This window comes from Microtus ochrogaster, chromosome 4 (assembly GCF_000317375.1).
Source record: "Microtus ochrogaster isolate Prairie Vole_2 chromosome 4, MicOch1.0, whole genome shotgun sequence".
In the NCBI taxonomy this organism is placed as follows: domain Eukaryota; kingdom Metazoa; phylum Chordata; class Mammalia; order Rodentia; family Cricetidae; genus Microtus; species Microtus ochrogaster.
The window spans coordinates 46860288-46880611 of NC_022011.1; the positions used below are offsets into that span (position 1 = coordinate 46860288).

The window sequence follows — 20324 nt, forward strand, 5'->3', positions numbered from 1 at the left end:
AGGAACTGAGGAGGACCACAGCTGTCCAGAGCACCACTGCGGGAACTGAGGAGGACCACAGCTGTCCAGAGCATCACTGTGGGAACTGAGGAGGACCACAGCTGTCCAGAGCACAACTGTGGGAACTGAGGAGAACCACAGCTGTCCAGAGCACCACTGTGGGAACTGAGGACTACAGCTGTCCAGAGCACCACTGTGGGAACTGAGGAGGACTGTGGTTGTCCACAGCACCACTGTGGGAACCGAGGAGGATCACGGCTGTTCAGAGCACCACTGTGGGAACTGAGGAGGACCACGGCTGTCCAGAGCACCACTGTGGGAACTGAGGAGGACCACGGCTGTTCAGAGCACCACTGCAGGAACTGAGGAGAACCATGGCTGTCCAGAGCACCACAGTGGTAACTAAAGATAAGATGGTAAGCTGCACCTATTTAAAACCTGGCACAGGTGAGAGAGCATGGGCCCACAAGCCAACCTGCCATCCCTACAGAACTTCCCATAGTTCTGCTATTTCAGTCTAGGTGAGAGTGGAGTGGCTTGTTGGTTTTAGGACCCAGGAAAGGCCCAGAGAGCCAGCCCTCAGGCATTGGGCCCCATCTTCACTCAGAGCCCCCTTTCCCATCCTTCTTCCTCTGTTCCTCACTTCTCACCCTCATACCTCTTCCTTTTCCTCAAGGAGTCTATGTTGCCAAGACTGGCTCCAAAGCCCTCATATGGACGATCCTCCCACCTCAGCTACCTGAGCGGCTGAACTACAACAGTGCACTATGATGCACCTAATTTCCTGTTGATGCTTCTTACACACACACACACACACACACACACACACACACACACACACGAGATACTATATGCTGCCCCTTCCTTCCATTTGGAAAGAGACCACCCAATATGCCCAGACCCTGCAGAGATTCAGACAGCTCCTACACCTGGGCAGCAGGCCCTCAGGAGCTGGCAAGCCTGCAGAGCACAAGGAGCCTTTTGTTGAACACAAACAGAGCCTAAGAGAAAACTTCCCTGTAGGCAGAGGGAGGCTGGAACCCCTCCCTGCAGCACAGATGGGCCACTGTCCCTCTAAAATGCTCCCAGGGAAAGGGAAGGGCTGGTCCTTAGAGGGTCTGTCAGACACTGAGTGGCTGGCTGTGCCCATGGACTCAGGCCTGTGAATCTGCCCTAGGGTTTATGTTTCCTCATGTAGCATGCCAAGAGGTGAGAAGAGGTCTCCACTCCTGTGCCACACAGCCAGACCCCACATCCAACTGGAATGAGTCAAAGAATGTGGGACTTACCCTGCACAGGAGGGCACTCCCCCACTTCTTGAGAAAGAGCCTAGGAAAGACAGCAGGCTGGAACAATAGGGTTAGAAGTATCTGAACTGCTCTCACTTTAAGGCAGGGCTTCCCAAACAGGTCTGTCCTCTGCAAACCTCTAGGGGTGTGGCTTGCATTCTGATAAAGGGTGCCGGGCAAGGGCCACCTCCTGGACTACCCCCACTGGCCACCGCCTGCCCTCCTCTGTGCCCAGCACTTCTTGCACCTTAGCTTTCAACAACAGTCAGGCAAATGACTCGGTGGCTCCCAACCTCACCAGCGAGTGACTTGGGAAAAGAATTCCACCTCATCCGTAAAATGGGCTATAATGTCTATTTCCTTGGAAGGTTGCAGTGAGAACTGAATAAAGCAGTCCCTAAACAGCTTCTGAGTCGTGCCTATGCAGTAAAAATGTTTATTAGAGTTACTATGGGGGTTGCTTGGGATGTTGCCCAGGCTGCCTTTGGACTGGTGAACTCATGAACTCCTCCTGGACTACAGGTGCACGTCACTACTGCTGTTGCTCCCAGAACAGAAGGCCTGAAAAATCCCTTTATAACATGGAGGGAAGTCCAGGGAGCTGATTTGACTTGATGTTATAGGACCTGGTGGGAAGATGGACCCCAATATGACTTGTCTCTATGCAAAGCACTCCCTAAGACAACAGGTTCCTGTTGCCTCACTGCATCCACAGGCGTTTCAAGACACCCCTTAGGAAAAGACTCCTTTTGCAAGCACCCCTGGCAGGTCATACTCAGAAGCCTCTACTATTTCAGGTGCTAAGAAAATACTGGAGCCCAGTTTTAGGTATGCATACCTGGGGGCAAAACAGCCTTGAAGACTGGTCATGACCTGCCATGAACACCGGCTGTCTTAAGAAATGGAGGTGTAGGGCTGGAGAGATGGCTCAGAGGTTAAGAGCATTGACTGTTCTTCCAAAGGTCCTGAGTTCAATTCCCAGCAACCACATGGTGGCTCACAACCATCTGTAATGGGGTCTGGTGCCCTCTTCTGACCGGCAGGTATACATACACACAGACAGAATATTGTGTACATAATAAATAAATAAATATTAAAAAAAAAAAAGAAATGGAGGTGTAAGCCCCAGTTGCAGACAATCTGCTGTGGATCCAGGAGAAAGAGGAGTGGCCTTGCCCAAGCAGCAAAGGGGACCCAGCGAAGGCAAGCTGTCTTGCCCCAAATCAGAAGCCAGGGAGGCAGCTAGTTGATGCAAGGTGTCAAAAGACAGAAGAGAACTTTCTGCAAAGCAGAGGTGCAGCTGAAACGCACCAGGAGAACCCAAGACATCTGTGGTAGGGTCACAGCCCTTCCAGAAACATCCATCCCATGACTCTTTCACAAGAGAAGGAAGGTGAAGTCCATCACACACACACACACACATACACACGCACACGACAGATTCGACAGACAGAAACACTAAAACACAAATACCCACCTTGGTTTTGGAGGGAGCTCTACTCCACTCCCCTGGCTTTCTTTACCAAAGATGGAGACTGAGCTAGAGCTATGGGTGCCCTTCTGGTCAGTGTCCCCAGCATAGTCTTCAGGCTTCACCAAGCCTGAGCACACAGGGAACTTCTGTCGCGTGTACACTCAGGACTGACTCTAGTTTGGGGTCAGGGTCACACACTGAAAGAGCCCTCGGAGTAAAGATGCAGAGAAGCAGCGGCAAGGTATAGTAGACGGAGCATGGGTCAGCATGCCGCTGACTTTAGTTTCAGTCCTGGTGCTGTGCTGCCACTTACAATACAGGCACGTGACCACGTCCCTGTGAGCCTGGTCTGGTTAGCACACAGGCTGGGCTGGGAGAGAATGCAGCGACCTGGTAGACTTCCTAGCACTAAGGATGTTCATGGAGGATCAGGGGTTGGGAAGGTGGGGGAAGCTGAGCCACCAGCTCCGCAGGGCCCAGCTCATATCTCTCGAAGAAGCAGGGCAACTGCAAGGGGAGAGCAGAGGAGGAAACTGAGGGCAAGGCTGGGGAGGACCTAGGAAAACTATCAGGTCAAGTGGGCACCAGGAGCTCCGCAAGGAACTCAGAACCTGCCAAACATATTCCAGCTGCTGCCAGGCTTGCCATGCCCCACTATAAAATCCCTCCTGATGCTGGGTATGGAGGTGCACACCTATAATCGTAGCACTTGGGAGGTAGAGGCAGGAAGAGCAGGAGTTCAAGGCCAGCCTGGGCTATGCTACATGAGATTCCATTTCAAAAAAAGAAAAAAAAATTCTGATGTCAGTTGTGCCCAACAGAGGATTTCCAGACCTAGACACTGGGAAACCCTTACCTCTTCCCTTCTGATCCTTGGGATTTATGTCTGGAAGGAAGGCTCTGCAACAGGAGAAAAGTGGCTTGAGGGCTGTAAGGATAGAGTCATGGCTAACTCATGACTCAAGCGTCTGTATGGGGAGACAGGCACATCCAGCAACCCAATTCCACTAAAATGTTACACTTCTCCCCAACCTGCATGGGCCCCAGCTCAGGCAGAGAGCAGAAGCCAGCATGTGTCAGCTCATCTGCACACTGTTTCCAAGCAGAGAAGGGATTCCCATCTCACACAGGCACTGCCCACTGCCCAGTGCAGGCCTCCTCTCTCCGGGGACAGAGTTCCTCAACAACCAACAGGAAGCTCCCACAGGGCAGGGCAGTCACTGCTGACCTTGTTCCCATAAACAAAAGAGTACAACAGCACCACACAGCAGGCCTTTTCCACCTTGCTCTCTGAAGTCAAGAAACCACACAGCCAGCAGGGCCAGAGCAGGGCCCCAGGGGAGCTGCAGCAGGAATGTGCTTTCTGTCTGCCAGGCTCAGCAGCCTGTCTGAATCTGTCCTGTGAAAGGGCTCTATACACTGGCTTCTCTTCCAAGAAACAAGAGAGCTAAAGCAGGCTGCTCCACAGTGACCTGACTTGGTGAAGTAGGCACCAGAGAGGAGATGTGGAGGGGGTCTCTCCCCATTATCCCGGTCTCTGAAGATGGGGTGAGGACTTCGCCTTCTATGACACTAAAATCTAAACAACATGATGGAGCACGTCTACAATTCCAGCCCTCTAGAGGCTGAGGTAGCTGGACCGGAGAGATGGCTCAGGAGTCAGGATCACTTGTTTTTCTTTCTCTCTCTCTCGCTCTCTCTTTTTTTTTTTTTTTTAAATAAAAACAATCTCACAGCATGTATTGTCACCTTATAATAACATAAGGGCCACTAAAACAACATGAATGTTTTGGATTATGCTCCCAACAGAAGACACCTTTAAAAACACTACATTTCCTCTTCAACTTCTCAAGTGCCTGACGGTCTCTAGTTGGAAACACTTTGGAGCAGAGTAATAGTATCTCCTTTCAGCATGATCTGACCCAATTGTTTCCTTGATTTTGTTTTTTAATGAATCTCTTCTGCATCATCTAATACGAGGTTCATGTACTAATCAAAGCCAATAATACAACCTTCTATCCGCATATTCACTTGCTCATACAGCCAGACCTGAATCCAAGACCTGTTTTGCAAGTATCTGAAGATGAGGTTGATGGGCTGCACCTTTTGGCCCTGGTGTGGTACACCATGGTGCACTTGTTTCTCTTGCAGAAGACCCATGTTCGATCCCCAATACACACACTGGCAACTTACAACTGTCTCTAACTCCAGTTCAGGGGAATCTGAAGCCCTCTTCTGACCTTCAAGGGCTTCATGGTGCAGACATATGTGCGGGCAAAATATTCATCATTCATACACATAATAAAAAAAAAAGTTTGAGGCCAGCCTGGGCTACTAGATGTTGAAAGCAGCATCAACCCCCTGCTCAGATGACTATTTCCTTAAAGTCCAGGCTAGGGCTGGGGTAAGGGGCTCTTGTATTCCTCCAGGAGAAGCAGAGGCATAGATAGAAGTTGGAAGACTGAGACAAGAACAAAGGACCAGACCCAGAGTTACAGGATCTGAGTTCAAATTCATATCACTATTCTTCATGGGTAGTTTCAGCAGGTTGCTTCCTGGCTCTGAGCCTCAGTTTCTATGTGGGTTAACACTGACAGAGACCACTGCTCGAGCTGTGGCAAACAATCCCGAGATCCTTTCACACAGAGTGTTCTGCAGGCTGCACAGTAGTCTCAGCACAGGCCAGCTCTAAGCACAGAATACTTTCTGAGACACACTCTGCTAAGTTCTCGAAAAGGTTCGAAAGGGAGGGACATGTTACTGTCATCACCAAGTGTTTGGGAGGACTGCTAGGAATCTAATCTTTATACTAACAACGTCAATGAGCTCCCTGTACCCCTTTTTCAATTGCTTTCTGCTTTTGTTGCTATTTTTGAGACCACGTCTCTCTATGTAGCCCTTGCTGTCCTGGAACTTGCAACCTTCGGGTTGAACAATTTATGTCTCTGGGTTTTTATTAATTGTGCAAAACAGGTCTGTAATCCTGGCACTCAGGAGGCAGGAGACCATCCCTAGCTACCTACCCAGTCTGAGCTATGCAAACACCTTGCCTCAAAAAGAGAAAGAAAAAAAGAAAAGGAAAGAAAAAGAAAGAAAGAAAAAAGAAAAACTGTCTACCTAGAAGGGACCTCCACCTCCAACAGATAGGTATGTGACCACTTCAGTAAGAGGACTACTCAGCCCATCATGCTCAAGGCTCTCAAAGTCCTGCAGCAGCTGCAGAATTATCTACCTTCTGGGACCAAAAGGGTCATGTCCAAAGGAACACATCTTGGGAAATGTGTCACTAGCTATCCACAATAATAAGATCTGTGGGGAGGAAGACAATGAGAGGCTCAGTGCAATAGCACTGGGTTCAAAGAATACACCAGCTGGGCCTCTCACAGGAGCTGAAGCAGAACTGTGAGTTCAAGGTCTGACCTGGCAAGTTAGCAAGACCCTGCCTGAACATAAAAGTAAAACAACGACTGGGGATAAAGTTTGGGGGCGAGGGCTAGTAGTGCTTGCCTTGCACACAAAGAGCCGGGTCCTATCCCAGCACTGCATTACCCCAGACTGGTGGTGTGTGCCTCTAATCCCAGTACTGGGAAATACAGGCAGAAGATCAGGAGTTCAAGGTCAACCTCGGACAGCTGAGTCTAGGAAGTCACTTAAAGATAGAGCACTGGACTCAATTCCCACTACTGAAACAAAAACAAAACACCAAGGCAGAGCAAGCAGGGATCACTCAGATGCCCTGGATCCCATAGGACTAAGGACTATGAAAATGGAGGCATGGGCCATGCTATCTGTCTGGGAGAGGCAGTACAGAAAGTCTGAAGAGGGCCTTACCCTGAGGTGGCTCTGCTATCTTCGTGTTGGCTGCTGGTGCTGAGGCTGGTCCCTGTCTGGATGCACTGGGTCCTGGCATTCCTTTTGCTCCATGGACGCTGCTGCTGCCCTAGGAAGTTAAGAGCTACAGTCAATAAATGGGTCTATCTGTAGGTCTCAGAAATACTTTCACCGGGCCACCATTTTTTAAAGAGCCTGGAGATACTGCCAGGGCCTATAAGGGGCTCCAGGGCAACAGGAGCACCTGCTGCACAGACCCTGGACTCCAAAGAGCCCCCAAGGCAGCAATTTCAATCTGGAGGCAAGGCCCTTGCTGGAGATCAGGCCCAGCCCAGCCCAGCCCTGAGGGGTTGGTTGGTACAGACTCCTAGAAGAGCAGGATTCTGTTGACCCCTGGGCATGAGGAGTAGAAGAATGATCCAGGCTGGAGGGAGAGCATGTACTCACTGGCAGGAGAGAAGAGGTGGGCAAGATGCTACAAGCTAGTCTTTGGTCACAACTAGCTCTGAAGTGGGAAGTGGAGAGAGAGGAGTGGCAAGGGGTGAGCCAGGCCAGACAAGAATTGCCACTTAAACGTAAGGACTTAGCTCTCCACAGTGAGCAAGTACTCAACTACCCACGGAACACTGTGCTCTGCACGGCTTACCAGAGACAAGGTGGCAGTGTGAGAGAGGAGTGTGGGTGCCACTCCAGACTTAGAAGACAGCAAAAGCAGCCCAGGATGGGAGTGTGGTCCAGCTGTGAGGGAGTTAAATCATTAGTAGAAGTTATCCAGGAAGGAAACAGCAAACAGCAGTACCTAGATACATCTAAGGGGTTGGGGAGCACCTGTCAACTTGTGAGCATGAGGTCAAACACAGTCTTCCAAGCCACAAGAAGACAAGACAGGAAAGAACCAGCAACCTACATGTGACCATGCAGTAAAGCACCCAGAGCCAGGAAGGAGCAGAGGCCACCCAGGCCACCTGTGCCCCACCCTCTGTCTCAGACAGGGCTGGGACACTGCTGGACAGTAGCTTGCCCACTTCACGGTCATGACTAAAGTAGGACTCTGGACTCACTGACATTTCTAATCCCTTCTTGAAGGACATGTACCCTGGGCAGCCTGCTCACTAAGTGCAGGTTCCCTCCTCCTTCCTCTGGGCTTTATCAGGACCACTACAGTCTATGTTCAATGTCTGCATTTATTCCTCCTGAGTTATCAGTTGTGCTGGTCAACCTGTGCCTCGGTGTCTCTATGTAAAAACATGGAGTCCCTTACAGTCTCAGGTGAGTGAGCTGGGAACTGGCTGGTTCCAGCTCTTCCAGGCAGCAAGCTGGGGTTCTGCCCCATTAGGATGATTCTCAGGAGCCCACACCATCCACAAAGACCACTCAAATTTGCAAAGAAACTTCATACTAGCAAGTATGCCTTTGGCACAGAGAACAAATGTGTGAGGCTGACTTGGGGGGTGGGGTATGGGAGGATGTCAAATGCTTCTCTGGTCTCTGCTCTTGTATACCATCCTCAAAACAAAGTGGAGCACTGGACCCCATCACACACGCTCCAGGAAGTCATCCTCCAGCGCTACTCCTCTGTCCTTGCCTGCTCCAGACAGGCACAGAGAGCATGACCTTCATCAAGGAAACAGCGTGAATAGCCTAACCCACTGGCACCACCCCTGGGCTTCTGAATACACTCCCACTCTCCTACCCCCAACAGTCAACCTATTCTTTCTGCAGTGTCTGTCTGTCTGTCTGTCTGCCTGCCTGCTGGTGTGCCTGCTCCAGAGGGCAGAACACAAATGGCAGGGTTAAAGGTACCACTGACACACTTGCAAGGTAGAAAAGGACCTTGGAGCCTCTGGCTACTCATTTCTGTCTCCAAGATTCAGCACACAAGGTCCCCTGTCCTCACACACCCTCTCCCCCTTCCACACCTCATTCTTAAAGGTACCCTAGTGGACAGGGGAAGAGGAGGCACTGCAAGCGCGGCTGCCCCACAACTACCACTATGTCAGCCCAGTTCCCATTAGGAAAAGGCTAACACTCATCCCTCATTCAATCCGCGTGTCCTTCCCAGAAAAGGCAGTGATTGCATCAGAAGAGAACCAGCCCAGCTTGGTTCACTCCTGTCCTGAGGAAGGGGAGGAATCCTCACCAAAGCAGGTTCAAGAACCCAGGACTCAAGCAGAGCTGATTACCCAGCACTCAGGAGGCAGAAGCAGACTAATTTGTAAGTTCGATGCTAGCCTGGTCTACATAGAGTTAAAGGACAGTCAAGGCTACATAGTGAGACCCTGTTTCAAAATACAAGCAATAACAACAACAACAAACCCAAAAAACAGCTCTCTGAGTTGTTCCTTCAGCCTGGGAGCATCTTTGCTGACCTCCGGCTCACCACACCTTCACGGATCTGATACTCCTTCCCGCCGCTGGATGCACAAGACAGCGACAGAACCAACTGGAGTTTCACATCAAGAACCGGTCGTCCGGGGAACCCCAGGCCAAAGACCGAGGTCCCTAAAGCCGGTGATCCTGCCCTTATGGCAGAAAACTGTCCCTCAGATCAGGAAGAGGGAGGGGTCCAAGGAAAGAGACTGGCGCAGGGAATCCCAAGGCTGAGAACCGGGAGAGCTGCTGATGGGGGTGCTGTTCAGAGAACGCCCAGCGGGACCCACAGGAAAGCGGACACGGGCGCAGAGGGGCGCGTGTCTGCGGGGACCAGCGCAGCAAGTGTGATGTGGGAAGCGCGGCGGAAACTTGGGTGAGAGGCGCGCGGGGCACAGGGTGCCCGGGAGGGGGCTCGCGTGCCGCGGCACGGCCAGGAAGGTGGGGTCGGGAGCGGCGCCCGCGGGAGGCCGGGCGAAGCGGAGGGCAGCGGCGGCGCAGGGCCTGGCTGACCGGCGCCCGCGGGCAGCGAGAGCCGCCCAGGATTTGCGGAGGCGGGGCGCACGTCGGGGTGGGTTTCGTGAGGTGACAGCGCGTGTCTCATCCCCCACCCGACCCACTGACCTGAGCTCGCCGCTCGCAGCCGCCCGGCAGGCAGCCCCGGCCCTCCGCCACACAGTCCCGCCGCCGGACGCCGCGCTCCTCCGGCGCCCTCCTTTTGTTTGTCCCTCACTGCACCACTCGCTGTCCTCCGCCCCGGAAGTGACGTCACGACCGGGCGAGCCCGCTGCCGCCAGGGCGTTACCATGTCTGTAAAAGGGGAAAGCGTCCCACGGCTTCGCCCTACTCTACAACGCGCCTGCGCCAAGCCACTTCGGGGCGGAAGTAACGGAGCGAAGTTCAGCCCTCTTAAAGGGACAGGGATTCCTGCAACCTGAGGCGTATGCTGCTACTGCAAGAGCGGCAAAATAACCTGAGAGGATAGCGGCTCACTATCGTTGTTCGGGTTCCGATAGACATTGGGCCAGAGTTTTCAACCCTTTATTGCTGTCCGTTTGCTGAGTAGCTGCCCCAAAAGGTGCAGGTGCCCGCGAACGTACTTGCGGGCTGCTGCTAACCGACCCGCTCTCACTCCTTTTCCACACTCATCCCGACTGCGATGGTCGTCTGGTAAAAGCAGTGGAAACCGAGCTGACAGTGAATTCTGAGCTGAGCTGCGGGTGGATCTACGTCTCCAGGTCATCCGCTCCAGCTCTTCATCTGTGTGGGTCCTCCTGGTCCTTATAGTTCCCAGGCTAATTGTAGTGATCCGTACGTTGGTAAATTGTTTAGCCATTAAAGCGAAGTGTTCCGTGTTCCCGAGTACATCCTTACTCGAAAGAAGAAAGTCAGGGAGGACAGCAATGAACACCGGGCGTTTTTGTGGCTGTGGATGTGGATGTGGACGTGGGTATCAGTGGTTTGTGCACCAGCTGACTGATAAGATACACAAGCTGTACAGATTATTCTTCCCTCCCTGAATAATCTCCGTCCCCTTTTGCTGTGACAATTGACTATCGGTATGAGAGTTTCCGGGCTGTCAACTGTTCTCTGAATCTACGCACCTACCCTTCAGCTAGTCACATCGATATTTTAACCAACTTTAAAACTACATAGTGAAGCTTTCAGCCTTTTCTTCCTTTCCAGACATTGACTCTTTTTGCTTTGAGAAGGAAACAAAAACAAAAAACAACCAAACAAACAAACAAACAAAAAGAACCAAATAAGACCTGCGACGGGGTAAACTAGGGAAGCTGCATAGAGAAAATGACACCTCAAGCCCTGAAAGATGGGCTGCAGGCTGCACTAGACGCTGAACCAAGTTGTTTGGTAAGGAACACACAGTAGAGAGTTGCCAGCGTGGATTAGAAGCTTGCTGAGCAGAAGCATGGCCTAGAGGGAATTTGCCAACACTCATTGCAACATATATATCATTATCCCTCCTAAACAGATTCATGCGGTCCATAATATGGGACGGGACTTCTTTTGCTAAGCAGTGTATCCTGGATACTGTTGTTTTGTTTTGTTTTGTTTTGTTTTTTTGGGTTTTTCGAGACAGGATTTCTCTGTGGTTTTGGAGCCTGTCCTGGAACTAGCCCTTGTAGACCAGGCTAGTCTCGAACTCACAGAGATCCACCTGACTCTGCCTCCCAAGTGCTGGGATTAAAGGCGTGCGCCACCACCGCCCGGCCCTGGATACTGTTTTCTGTGCTAGAGATTCAGCCCAGCACCTTGGGCATGCCAAGCATAACCTGCTGTGGAATAATCCTTGTGTACACTGTGAAGATGTTTTAATATCATTGGTTTAATAAAGAGGCAACTGGCCAACAGCTGGGCAGAAAGAAGTTAAGCAAGAGAGCCGGATCGAGAGAGCATTGGGAAGGAGAAAGCAGGAGATGAACACACGCTGCTCTGCCACATGGTAGAGCGTAGTAAGACATAGGCATTAGTAAGTTGAAAGAGCTAGTTAATAATAAGCCTAAGCTATTGGCCGAGTAGTAATATGATTAATAAATATGATTAATAAGTCGCTTTGTGATTATTTGGGATCTGGCAGGTGAGACAGAAAAGTCTGCCTACACATCCACAGAGCCACACTGCAGCCCCTCACAGCTTTTAATGTGGTTTTTTTTTTTTTTCGAGACAGGGTTTTTCTGTAGCTTTGGAGCCTGTCCTGGAACTCACTCTGTAGCCCAGGCTGGCCTCGAACTCACAGAGATCTGCCTGCCTCTGCCTCCTGAGTGCTGAGATTAAAGGCGCCCGCCACCACAGCCCAGCTTAGCTTTATTGTTTTATTTTTTTGTGCATGGACATTTTGCCTGAATTTATGTCTATGTACCCGATTGCCTATGGAGACGAGCAGAGGGTGTTGGATCCCCTGGAACTGGAGCTACAGATGGCTATGTGGGTGCTGGGAATTGAACCATGGCCCTTGAGAAAAGCAGCCAGGGTTCTTAACCGGTCAGCTGCCGTCTCTCCAACTTTTAGCATTATTGTTGCATTTTGTTTCCTTTTTGAGACAGCCAGGCCTAGGGTGGGAGGAGCCCATTTCTAATTTGCTAACAGATGCCAGGATGGCTGATGCTTGCTGGCAGGAATTCTAGCCTCTCTAGGTCTGGCCTTTTTATGCTGTGGGGTACTTGTACACTGTGTGAAGATACATTGCTGTGATTGGTTTCATAAAGAGCTGAATGACCCATCTAGGCAGGAGGTAAGGCGGGACTTCCAGGCAGAGAGGGAGGAAGAGGAGAGAAATCTACGAGTACCATAGACAAAAGAAGCAGGAATGTACAATAATAGAAATGGGTTAATTTAAGTTATAAATTAGGCTAGTTTTAAAAGCCTATGCTAAGGCCAATCTTTCATAATTAGTAATAAGTCTGCTCGTGTCCTTATTTGGGAGCTGTCTGGTGGGTCAGAAAGACTTTTTACATTTCTGCCCATGCAATGAAGAGCTGGCCCATTATCTCTAAGTCACCGCATGTAGATCCTGGATTCTGTGGTTTATTCCCTCTGGCTCTGCCCTGGCTTGCTGTACAGACTGCCCTCTCATTTCCTCCCATCTGTCTCTGCACACTGGCAGGGCCAGGCATGATAGCCAGCATTCCCGCTGCCTGTCACTCTGAGTCTGAAGTGCCATTCACAGACTCATGCTTGTCACGCTGCTTTCCCAGTTGCTAGAGTCATTTGGGAGGTTCTAGAAGGTATTTGTTAGTTTTGTGAGATAGGGTCTCACTATGTAGACTTCCTGGAACTCACAGAGATCCTCCTGCCTCTGCCTCCAGAGTGCTAGGATTAAAGTGGTGTGCCATCACGGCTATACAGGAAAGGGTTTTTTTGGTCTTTCAAGACAGGGTTTCTCTGTAGCTTTGCCATGTGTCCCATGCACCCGCATCTACATCCCACCTCACACACACCCGCTTCCTCATCTGTAACAGTGCTGCTCCACTGTGCTTTTCTGCTGTGAAACCTTGAACCACAATAACCGCCCCCCCCCGTTGTTTCTGTGTGTTATTTTAGTCCCAACAACACAACCAACCAACACAGAAAACGGATACTGTCTGCAAAACTGTGCCGTGATAAACTGACCTTTGGAACTGGTCTGAGGGAGTGAGCGGTGTGGAAGAGTTGAAGCTGTGGGCTACACTCTTGGATGGCTGGAGTGCCACCTAGCGTACAGTCTGGTAGGAACGCCTCTAGAAACACTAACAGTCACTTCACTGGGAAGTGCACAAGAGGCTACCTTGGTTATGCTCTGGCAAAGAATTTGTCTCCATTCTGCCCATGTTATGAAAATTGGGTTGAGATTAGACTAAAAGAATAGACTAATTTGTTTGGCAGAGGAAGGTTCAAGACAGCAGAGCTTCAGGCTGGGGATGGTTTTTGCTTTAGCCAGGTTTATAAGAATTGGAAGGTGAAGTGAAATGGGATTTGAAGACAGTACAGTCTGAGCGGAAAGGGAGTGCAGGCATAAAGGTATGTACCACCATGCCCAGCCCAAAGACTGATTGATTGATTTACTTATTATTCGTTTGTTTGTTTTTAATTTTTTTCGAGACGGGGTTCTCTGTGTAGATCTTGCTGACCTGGAACTCACTCTGTAGACCAGGCTGGCCCTGAACTCAAAGATCCACCTGCCTCTGCCTCCTGAGTGCTGGGATTAGAGATGTGTGCCACCTCCAACCAACTCCAAAGATCTATTTTTTCTTTGTGTGTATGCATGTTTTGCTTGCATGCATGTATATGTAGCGACACCAGAGGTGGACATCAGATCCCCTAGAACTAAGGTGCAGACGTTATGAGCAGCCACTTGGGTGCTGGGAACCAAATCTGTGTCCTCTGCAACAGTAGCAAAGACACTTAAGTGCTGAGCCATCTCTCTCCAGCCTAGCTTGATGCTTTTTATGTTTTGTTTTGCTTTTCTTTATGAAACAGACAGGGTCTCTCTACATAGACCTGCTGTCCTAGAACTCACTATGTAGACCAGGCTGACCTAAATGCATAGAGTCAGCTCACTGCTTCTTTATTGGCTATAGTGTAGAGAGCCTCCTCCCCATGCTGCCCCCACCACAGCTCCACAGTTGACAGAGCCTTCCCCACTTGCCGGATCACCACTCCTGATCTGGAGAGTCGGACTGGTCTCCTAGTCGCTGTTCCTGGGGCGATTTGGTCACATGATGTGCTGATACACTGCACCTGCACCCTGTGGGAAGCTGAGGCCATGGTCCTCATGAACTTCCAAAATGAACTTCTAGCCGGGCGATGGTGGCGCACGCCTTTAATCCCAGCACTCGGGAGGCAGAGGCAGGCGGATCTCTGTGAGTTCGAGACCAGCCTGGTCTACAGAGCTAGTTCCAGGACAGGCTCCAAAGCCACAGAGAAACCCTGTCTCGAAAAACCAAAAAAAAAAAAAAAACAACAAAAAACAAAATGAACTTCTGCCTCCCCAAGGCCTAGTGGCCATTCCAGACTCCACCTTCTTCAGCTGTACCATCCGAAGAACGGCATCTGTTTTATGAAGGGGAGGCTGGGCTGAGAAGTGCAGATGGGAGAACTGGTATGTTTGGTGCAGGATGAATCCACACCTGAGCCAGAGATGAGACGCTCCAGGTGAAGGCAGAGCTCAGGCCCCGAGGATGACTTTGCCCATGCCGCACCCTCTCTATCCTGGTTACAGCCAGTCCCTTGTCCCACTTCCAGATGGCTTTATGCTACTGTGAAATATATATAAAATGTTTCCTATCTGTAATGTATTTCAGAAGTTAGGCTTTTTAAAAAAGATTTATTTATTTATTATATATACAGTGTTCTGCCTGCAGGCTAGAAGAGGCACCAGATCTCATTAGGGATGGTTGGGAGTCACCCTATGTATGCTTGCTGGATTTGAATTCATGACCTCTAGAAGATCAGCCAGTACTCTTAACCACTGAACCATCTCTCCAGCCCTTCTTCTTTTTAAATGCTAATCAATATTCAGTGTACCCAGTTCAAAAAAAAAAAAAACCCCACACATATACCCACCTTGAGGCTCCGAGAGAAGCTTCTGCCCATCTCCACTAGTCAGAGGTAGCTTCTGGACTGAGTGCATGGTGCATGTCTGGCCATTGCTCTAAGCAGCCCTCCTACCTGCAGAGACAGGCAGGTACAGGGGAGAGCGCCTTTCTCTGGACTTCTGACAGCCATGCCATTGTAGAGCCTGTAGTCACCTACGCTGCAAGATCAAGTGTGTGCACCCAGGCCACAGGTGAGGAGGATGGGGGAGGGGACAGACACAAGGATATTCCTTCCCCCTTCTTGCCTGTTCAGCTTCAAAATTAAAAGCACAAATATTCCAAAACAATAAGGACCAAGTTAAGAGCAGCTCTTCCAGAGGACCAGGGTTCAATTCCCAGCACGCACATGGCAGCTCACAACTGTCTATAGCTCCAGTTTCAGGGGATTTGACAGCCTCACACAGATATACACGCAGGCAAAACACCAATGCACAAAAAAGAAAGAGAGAAAGAGCTGAGCAGTGGTGGCACACACCTTTAATCCCAGCACTCAGAGGCAGGTCAAACTTTGTGAGTTTGAGGCCAATCTGGTCTACAGAGCAAGTTCCAGGACAGCTAACACTACACAGAGAAACCCAGCCTGGAAAAATCAAAATGAAAGAAAACAAAAATAGGGCCCAAACCTTCCTTCAGGCACTGCCAAGAGTACAGAGTCAGGCAACATGTTACTGAAGGTCCAGGGATGACCACACTTGGGTACATGCAGTGACCCACAGGCCACCCAACTGGTTTCTGTCCCTGTAGCCACCACCAGGCTGCACCGCAGGACAGCACTTGGTGGCACTGTATACTGTGTCCTGTCACACACAGGCTTCAGCTGCTTGCTCTTCACAGGCACCAGCAGGGCAGACACAGGCTTCCTCTTCCCAGGAACAGCTCCTAGAGATCAACAGGAAATTCCCACAGGTGGGGCCGCCACTGCTGACCCCTTTCTCATAAACAAGAGCAGGACAGCGCCACAGCCAGTCCTTTCCCACTTCCTCCACACAACTGGGTGGGTGAGGCCCACTCTGGGGGTAAGGTGGGGGCTGTAGCTGGCATGTGCCTTCTGTCTGCCCCTGGCCTGGGAAAGGGCTCCAAATGCTACTATTCTGCTGTTGGCAGCTCCCAGGTCACCTGACTTGTGAGGCAGGCACACAGGGAATAGATGTGGATGGGATGTGGGACTCTTCTGGGGAGACTTTTTTTGTTTTGTTTTCTGAAACAAGGTTTCTCTGTGTACCCCTGGCTGTGCTGGAACTGGCTCTGTAGACCAGGCTGGCCTAAAACTCAAGGGTACACCTATCTCTGACTTCCGAGTTCATGCTCAGGTTGAGAGACTTTAAGATTTATACTTGTCAATGTATGTGTGTGTGTTAGCATGCATGAGTGATATGTATAGTTGCCTGTAGAGACCAAAAGAGGATGTCAGATGCCCTGGAGCACATGACATGGGAGCTGGGAACTGAACTCATTCATGTACCAGGAGAGCACTCTTTCCTGTTGTGGAATCCTACTTTAACTATGTAAAGATGTGTTTCACCTTGCCTGCCTAAGGCACCTGACTGGTTTAATAAAAAGCTGATGGCCAATAGCTGGGCAATAGAGGGTTAGGTGGAACTGGCAGACAGTAAGTAGGAGGAGGAATCTAGGCTTAAGGGAAAAGAGAGAGGAGGGAGAAAGAGAGATATGCTGGGGTTCAGCCAGCTGCCTGCCAGGCAGGCATGAAGGAAGCAGGAAAGGAGTGATGTGGGCGTGTCATATATCAATCTGTTGATTTCATTGGTTAAGTAATAAAGAAACTGCTTGGCCTCATAGGTTAAAATATAGGTGGGAGGAGTAAACAGAACAGAATGCTGGAAGGAAGAAGTGAGCTCAGAGGCCATGCTCCCCTCTCCTGGGCAGATGCAATGAAGCAAGCCGCCAGGTCAGACATGCTGAATCTTTCCCGGTAAGCGCACCTTGGGGTGCTACACACATTATTAGAAATGGGCTAGTCCAGGTGCGAGAGTTAGCCGAAAAGAGGCTAGATATAATGGGCCAAGCAGTGTTTAAAAGAATACAATTTGTGTGTTGTTATTTTGGGGCATAAGCTAGCCGGTGATGGGAGCTGGGTGGCGGAATGCAACCCGCAGCTCCATACTACAGGTGAGCCTTCATAATTAATATTAAGTCTGCATGTCAGTTATTTGGGAACTGGTGGGTGGGAGAGAAAAGTAGCCTACAGCCACAGCAGGGCTGTATGGTGTGGACGGAGGGGAGTGAGTGACTGGACTATCAGACGAAGGTCTGGTCGCCCCTCACTCCTACCAGGTAATGTAGAGTCAGTCTTGTGGAGGACACCTCTGGATACCCACAGCTGCCTTGATTTCAAGATGGTCACCCCAGGTCGTGCCTGGAGGATAGCATACCACAACAGAGGATTGATTCCCTATTCCGTGTGTGATGAGTAGGCCAGGGAAGTCTTTACTTTTGATATCCGGAATCCAAATAGTATGTAACCAGTAGCAAACATGCATCACCTTGTGTATTAAAGAAAAAAAGTCACCAGGTGGCAGTGAGTTAGAGGACAGCCTATAGAATGAGTTCTATGACAGCTGGGGCTATACAGAGAAAACCTGTCTCAAAAAAAAAAGAAAAAAAAAAGGAAGAAAGAAAGAACCCCATGATAACAGTTTGTTCAAAGCTTGAAGCTGGAGTCTCCTGCCTGCTGTTGAGGAGAACTGAGGAGGAGGTAGAGGCAGGGAAGGCTCAGGGAATGCAAAGGATCTAGCCCTAGGACTGTAGTGTGCATGTTCAAGTTCACAATCTCACCTTCTTTCCTGGGGTGCTGGTTACAACATGCTGCTCACGCTGAGTCTTTGTCAACAGGGGACAAAGGCCATTGACAAGATTCAGGTCATGAGATCAACGTCATGGGTTTGTTTTTCAGATTACATGACATCTCTAAATAGGCCAGTTTTGGGTTTGGAGCCTGGGGCAAGAACTCTAAGGGCCTTCCCCACACCAATGTATTCTCAAAACATCCTACAGGGAGCTGGGTACTAAACTGAACCTCAAAGGTGAGGAATGCTGGCTTGGTGGCGCACGCCTTTGATCTCAGCACTTGGGAGCCTAAAGCAAGTGCATCTCTGTGAGCCCAAGGTCAGCCAGATGAGTAACCTGAAGTTCAGAGAAGTTCACTGTTGGTAAGTGAGCGTGTGGCAGCTATGATTCTAGCCCAGATCTGAATAGAGACACAAGTCTTTATTTATTCATTTGTTTATTTTTATTATTATTTTTGCTTGCTTGGTTTTGTTTTTTGTAACATGAAGGGTCCGCAGTTTTTGTTTTTCAAACCAGAGTTTCACTATTTAGCCCTGGCTCTGCTGGAACTCGCTCTGTAGACCAGGCTGACCTCGAACTCACAGAGATCCTACTGCCCGGCTGAGACTCAGATCTTCAGTTGTGCACTTACTGACTGCTGTCTCCTTTTCCAATTGCAGGCAGAGAACCTCGGCCTACACATGTGCACATAGTCAGTGCTTGGGAAGCATCCTGCCTCGCCAGCTTCTCACACTCACCACACCCAGGTCAGTGCACCCAAAGCTCTGAGAAGGCCTGCAGCACAAGACACTGTGGTAGCACATGCATACAATCCCAGCACATAAAGGTCTGAGTGGGAAACTAGGTCCAGGCCTGCCTGGGCTTTACAGAGAGACCCCGTCTCACAAAACTGAAAAGAACAAAGAAAAACAACACCAAAACAAAGATCCCATTCAACCAGAATTTTCTGACCAACACTACTAGAGACTGCCTAGCAGTGTGTCAGCAGCAGGCACCAAGAAGACCTGAGAGAAAAAAAAAAGCTTCCAAATAAAAGCCTTGGACTGAAAGAGTACAGCCAGCAGATACCACTCAACTGCCCGACACACTGCAGAATATCCTCTGTCCCTGCGTAAAGGATCCAAAGGATATGGTTCTGACCTTTGCTCTGCTTGGGGAGGCTGCTGAGTAAGGCTGAGACTCTGCTCTGCTACCTGCATGTTGGCTGTCCTGCTAAGGCTGACTCTGACCATCTGTGCAGAGTTGACACCTCCCTTGACTTCATGGATGCTGCAATACTAGAAGGCAACTTTTGCAGTCTTGAAGCCAGACCCTGCTGGGGATCTAGGAACCAACCTTAGACTCAGACCAGTTAATGGACAGAGTGGAGTTAGTGGAGGCTTCTGGAGAGTACGTGTCCCTGGGGCACAAACAGTGGTAAGAGTGATCTCAGCTTGAGGCAGAGGAGCCATCCAAAGAATGTTGCCCCTGGAGGTGGGAAGTGACAAGGGAGGGGTAACAGTGGTGGGACAGGCCGTACAAGGACTTCCACTTAAAACCAAGGACACACTCTCCACAAGGAGTAAGTGCTCCAGGATCACTGCACAGGGAGCACTCTGTTCTGCACTTTGCCCAGAGACAGGTGGCAGTGTGTGTAGGGTAAAAGGGCCAGCCAAAGAAACACACCCTGGTTCTGAGACCCGCACCAGTGAAAGAAATGCTTTAGCCCCGAACCCAGACCCAAAGAAATGCGCCCTGTCTCTGAAACCAGTGCCAAAAAACACTGTGTCCCTAGACTCAGAGGCTGTGAAAGAAATATGCCCTGGCCCCAAAACTAGAGCCAAAAACCTTAAAAGGCCAGTGAAAGAAACAATTTGGCCCTGAAATCAGCCATTTCTGCCCCTGATAAACTAACCAATCCCTCCTCTCCCTGGAAAAACTCCACCCCTAAGAAGCCCTATGTAAGTCCCTCTGCCTGTTCAGGTTCTGGCTGCTCTTCTTCCACCTTGGTAGAGGCAGCCACTCTCATGGATTCTTCCCTCCTAATAAATCTCTTGAACAAGGTTTGGGTGAAGACCTTCTTTTGTTGGAGCATAGCACAGCAGGACTGTAACATTTTCTCTGGAGAAGCCTTCACCTAGCAGGCCGAGTTGTTACACCTTTGCCAGGGAAGTCAGAGGCATGCTCTAATGGAGCAGGACTGTAACAGTTTTCGCTGGGGAAAACTTCCCCTAGCAGAGCAGAGTTGCTATATTCCAGAGGACCAGAGCCAAGTTGTAGCAACTTCGCTGGGAAGCCCTCTCCTACAGGAGCAGAGCTGTCACCGTGGGGAAACCTTCCCTAGAGTAGGGCTGTAAACCGCTACACTTACTATGACCTCTGCTATTCCCTGGCCCCGACTGCCAGGATCCCTTTCCCTCTGAGCTGTCCACTTCTTTTATTTTATTTTATTTTTTTTTGGTTTTCGAGACAGGGTTTCTCTGT

At 50.1% G+C, this 20324-nt stretch overlaps 1 protein-coding gene and 1 long non-coding RNA gene across 6 annotated transcripts in view; one reads left to right on the top strand and one right to left on the bottom strand.

The window, feature by feature from the left end:
- Lrrc8a (leucine rich repeat containing 8 VRAC subunit A) overlaps positions 1-9727 on the bottom strand; it is a 32416-nt gene extending 22689 nt beyond the window's left edge. The window contains exons 1-3 of one of the 5 annotated variants that reach the window (XM_026777883.1): positions 9589-9727; positions 7241-7332; positions 6595-6703 (exon numbers count right to left, since the gene is read on the bottom strand). The gene's annotated coding sequence lies outside the window, so the exon portion shown is untranslated. Of the gene's footprint in view, positions 1-6594; positions 6704-7240; positions 7333-8910; positions 9100-9588 lie in introns of those variants that run through there. The other 4 variants (XM_026777879.1, XM_013346019.2, XM_005346142.3 and 1 more) reach the window with 4 other exon arrangements.
- LOC113455701 lies at positions 9228-19904 on the top strand. The gene is made up of 2 exons (XR_003376686.1): positions 9228-9340; positions 18521-19904. It is a non-coding gene; the product is annotated as an uncharacterized LOC113455701 (long non-coding RNA).
- Positions 19905-20324: the final 420 nt, after the last annotated feature.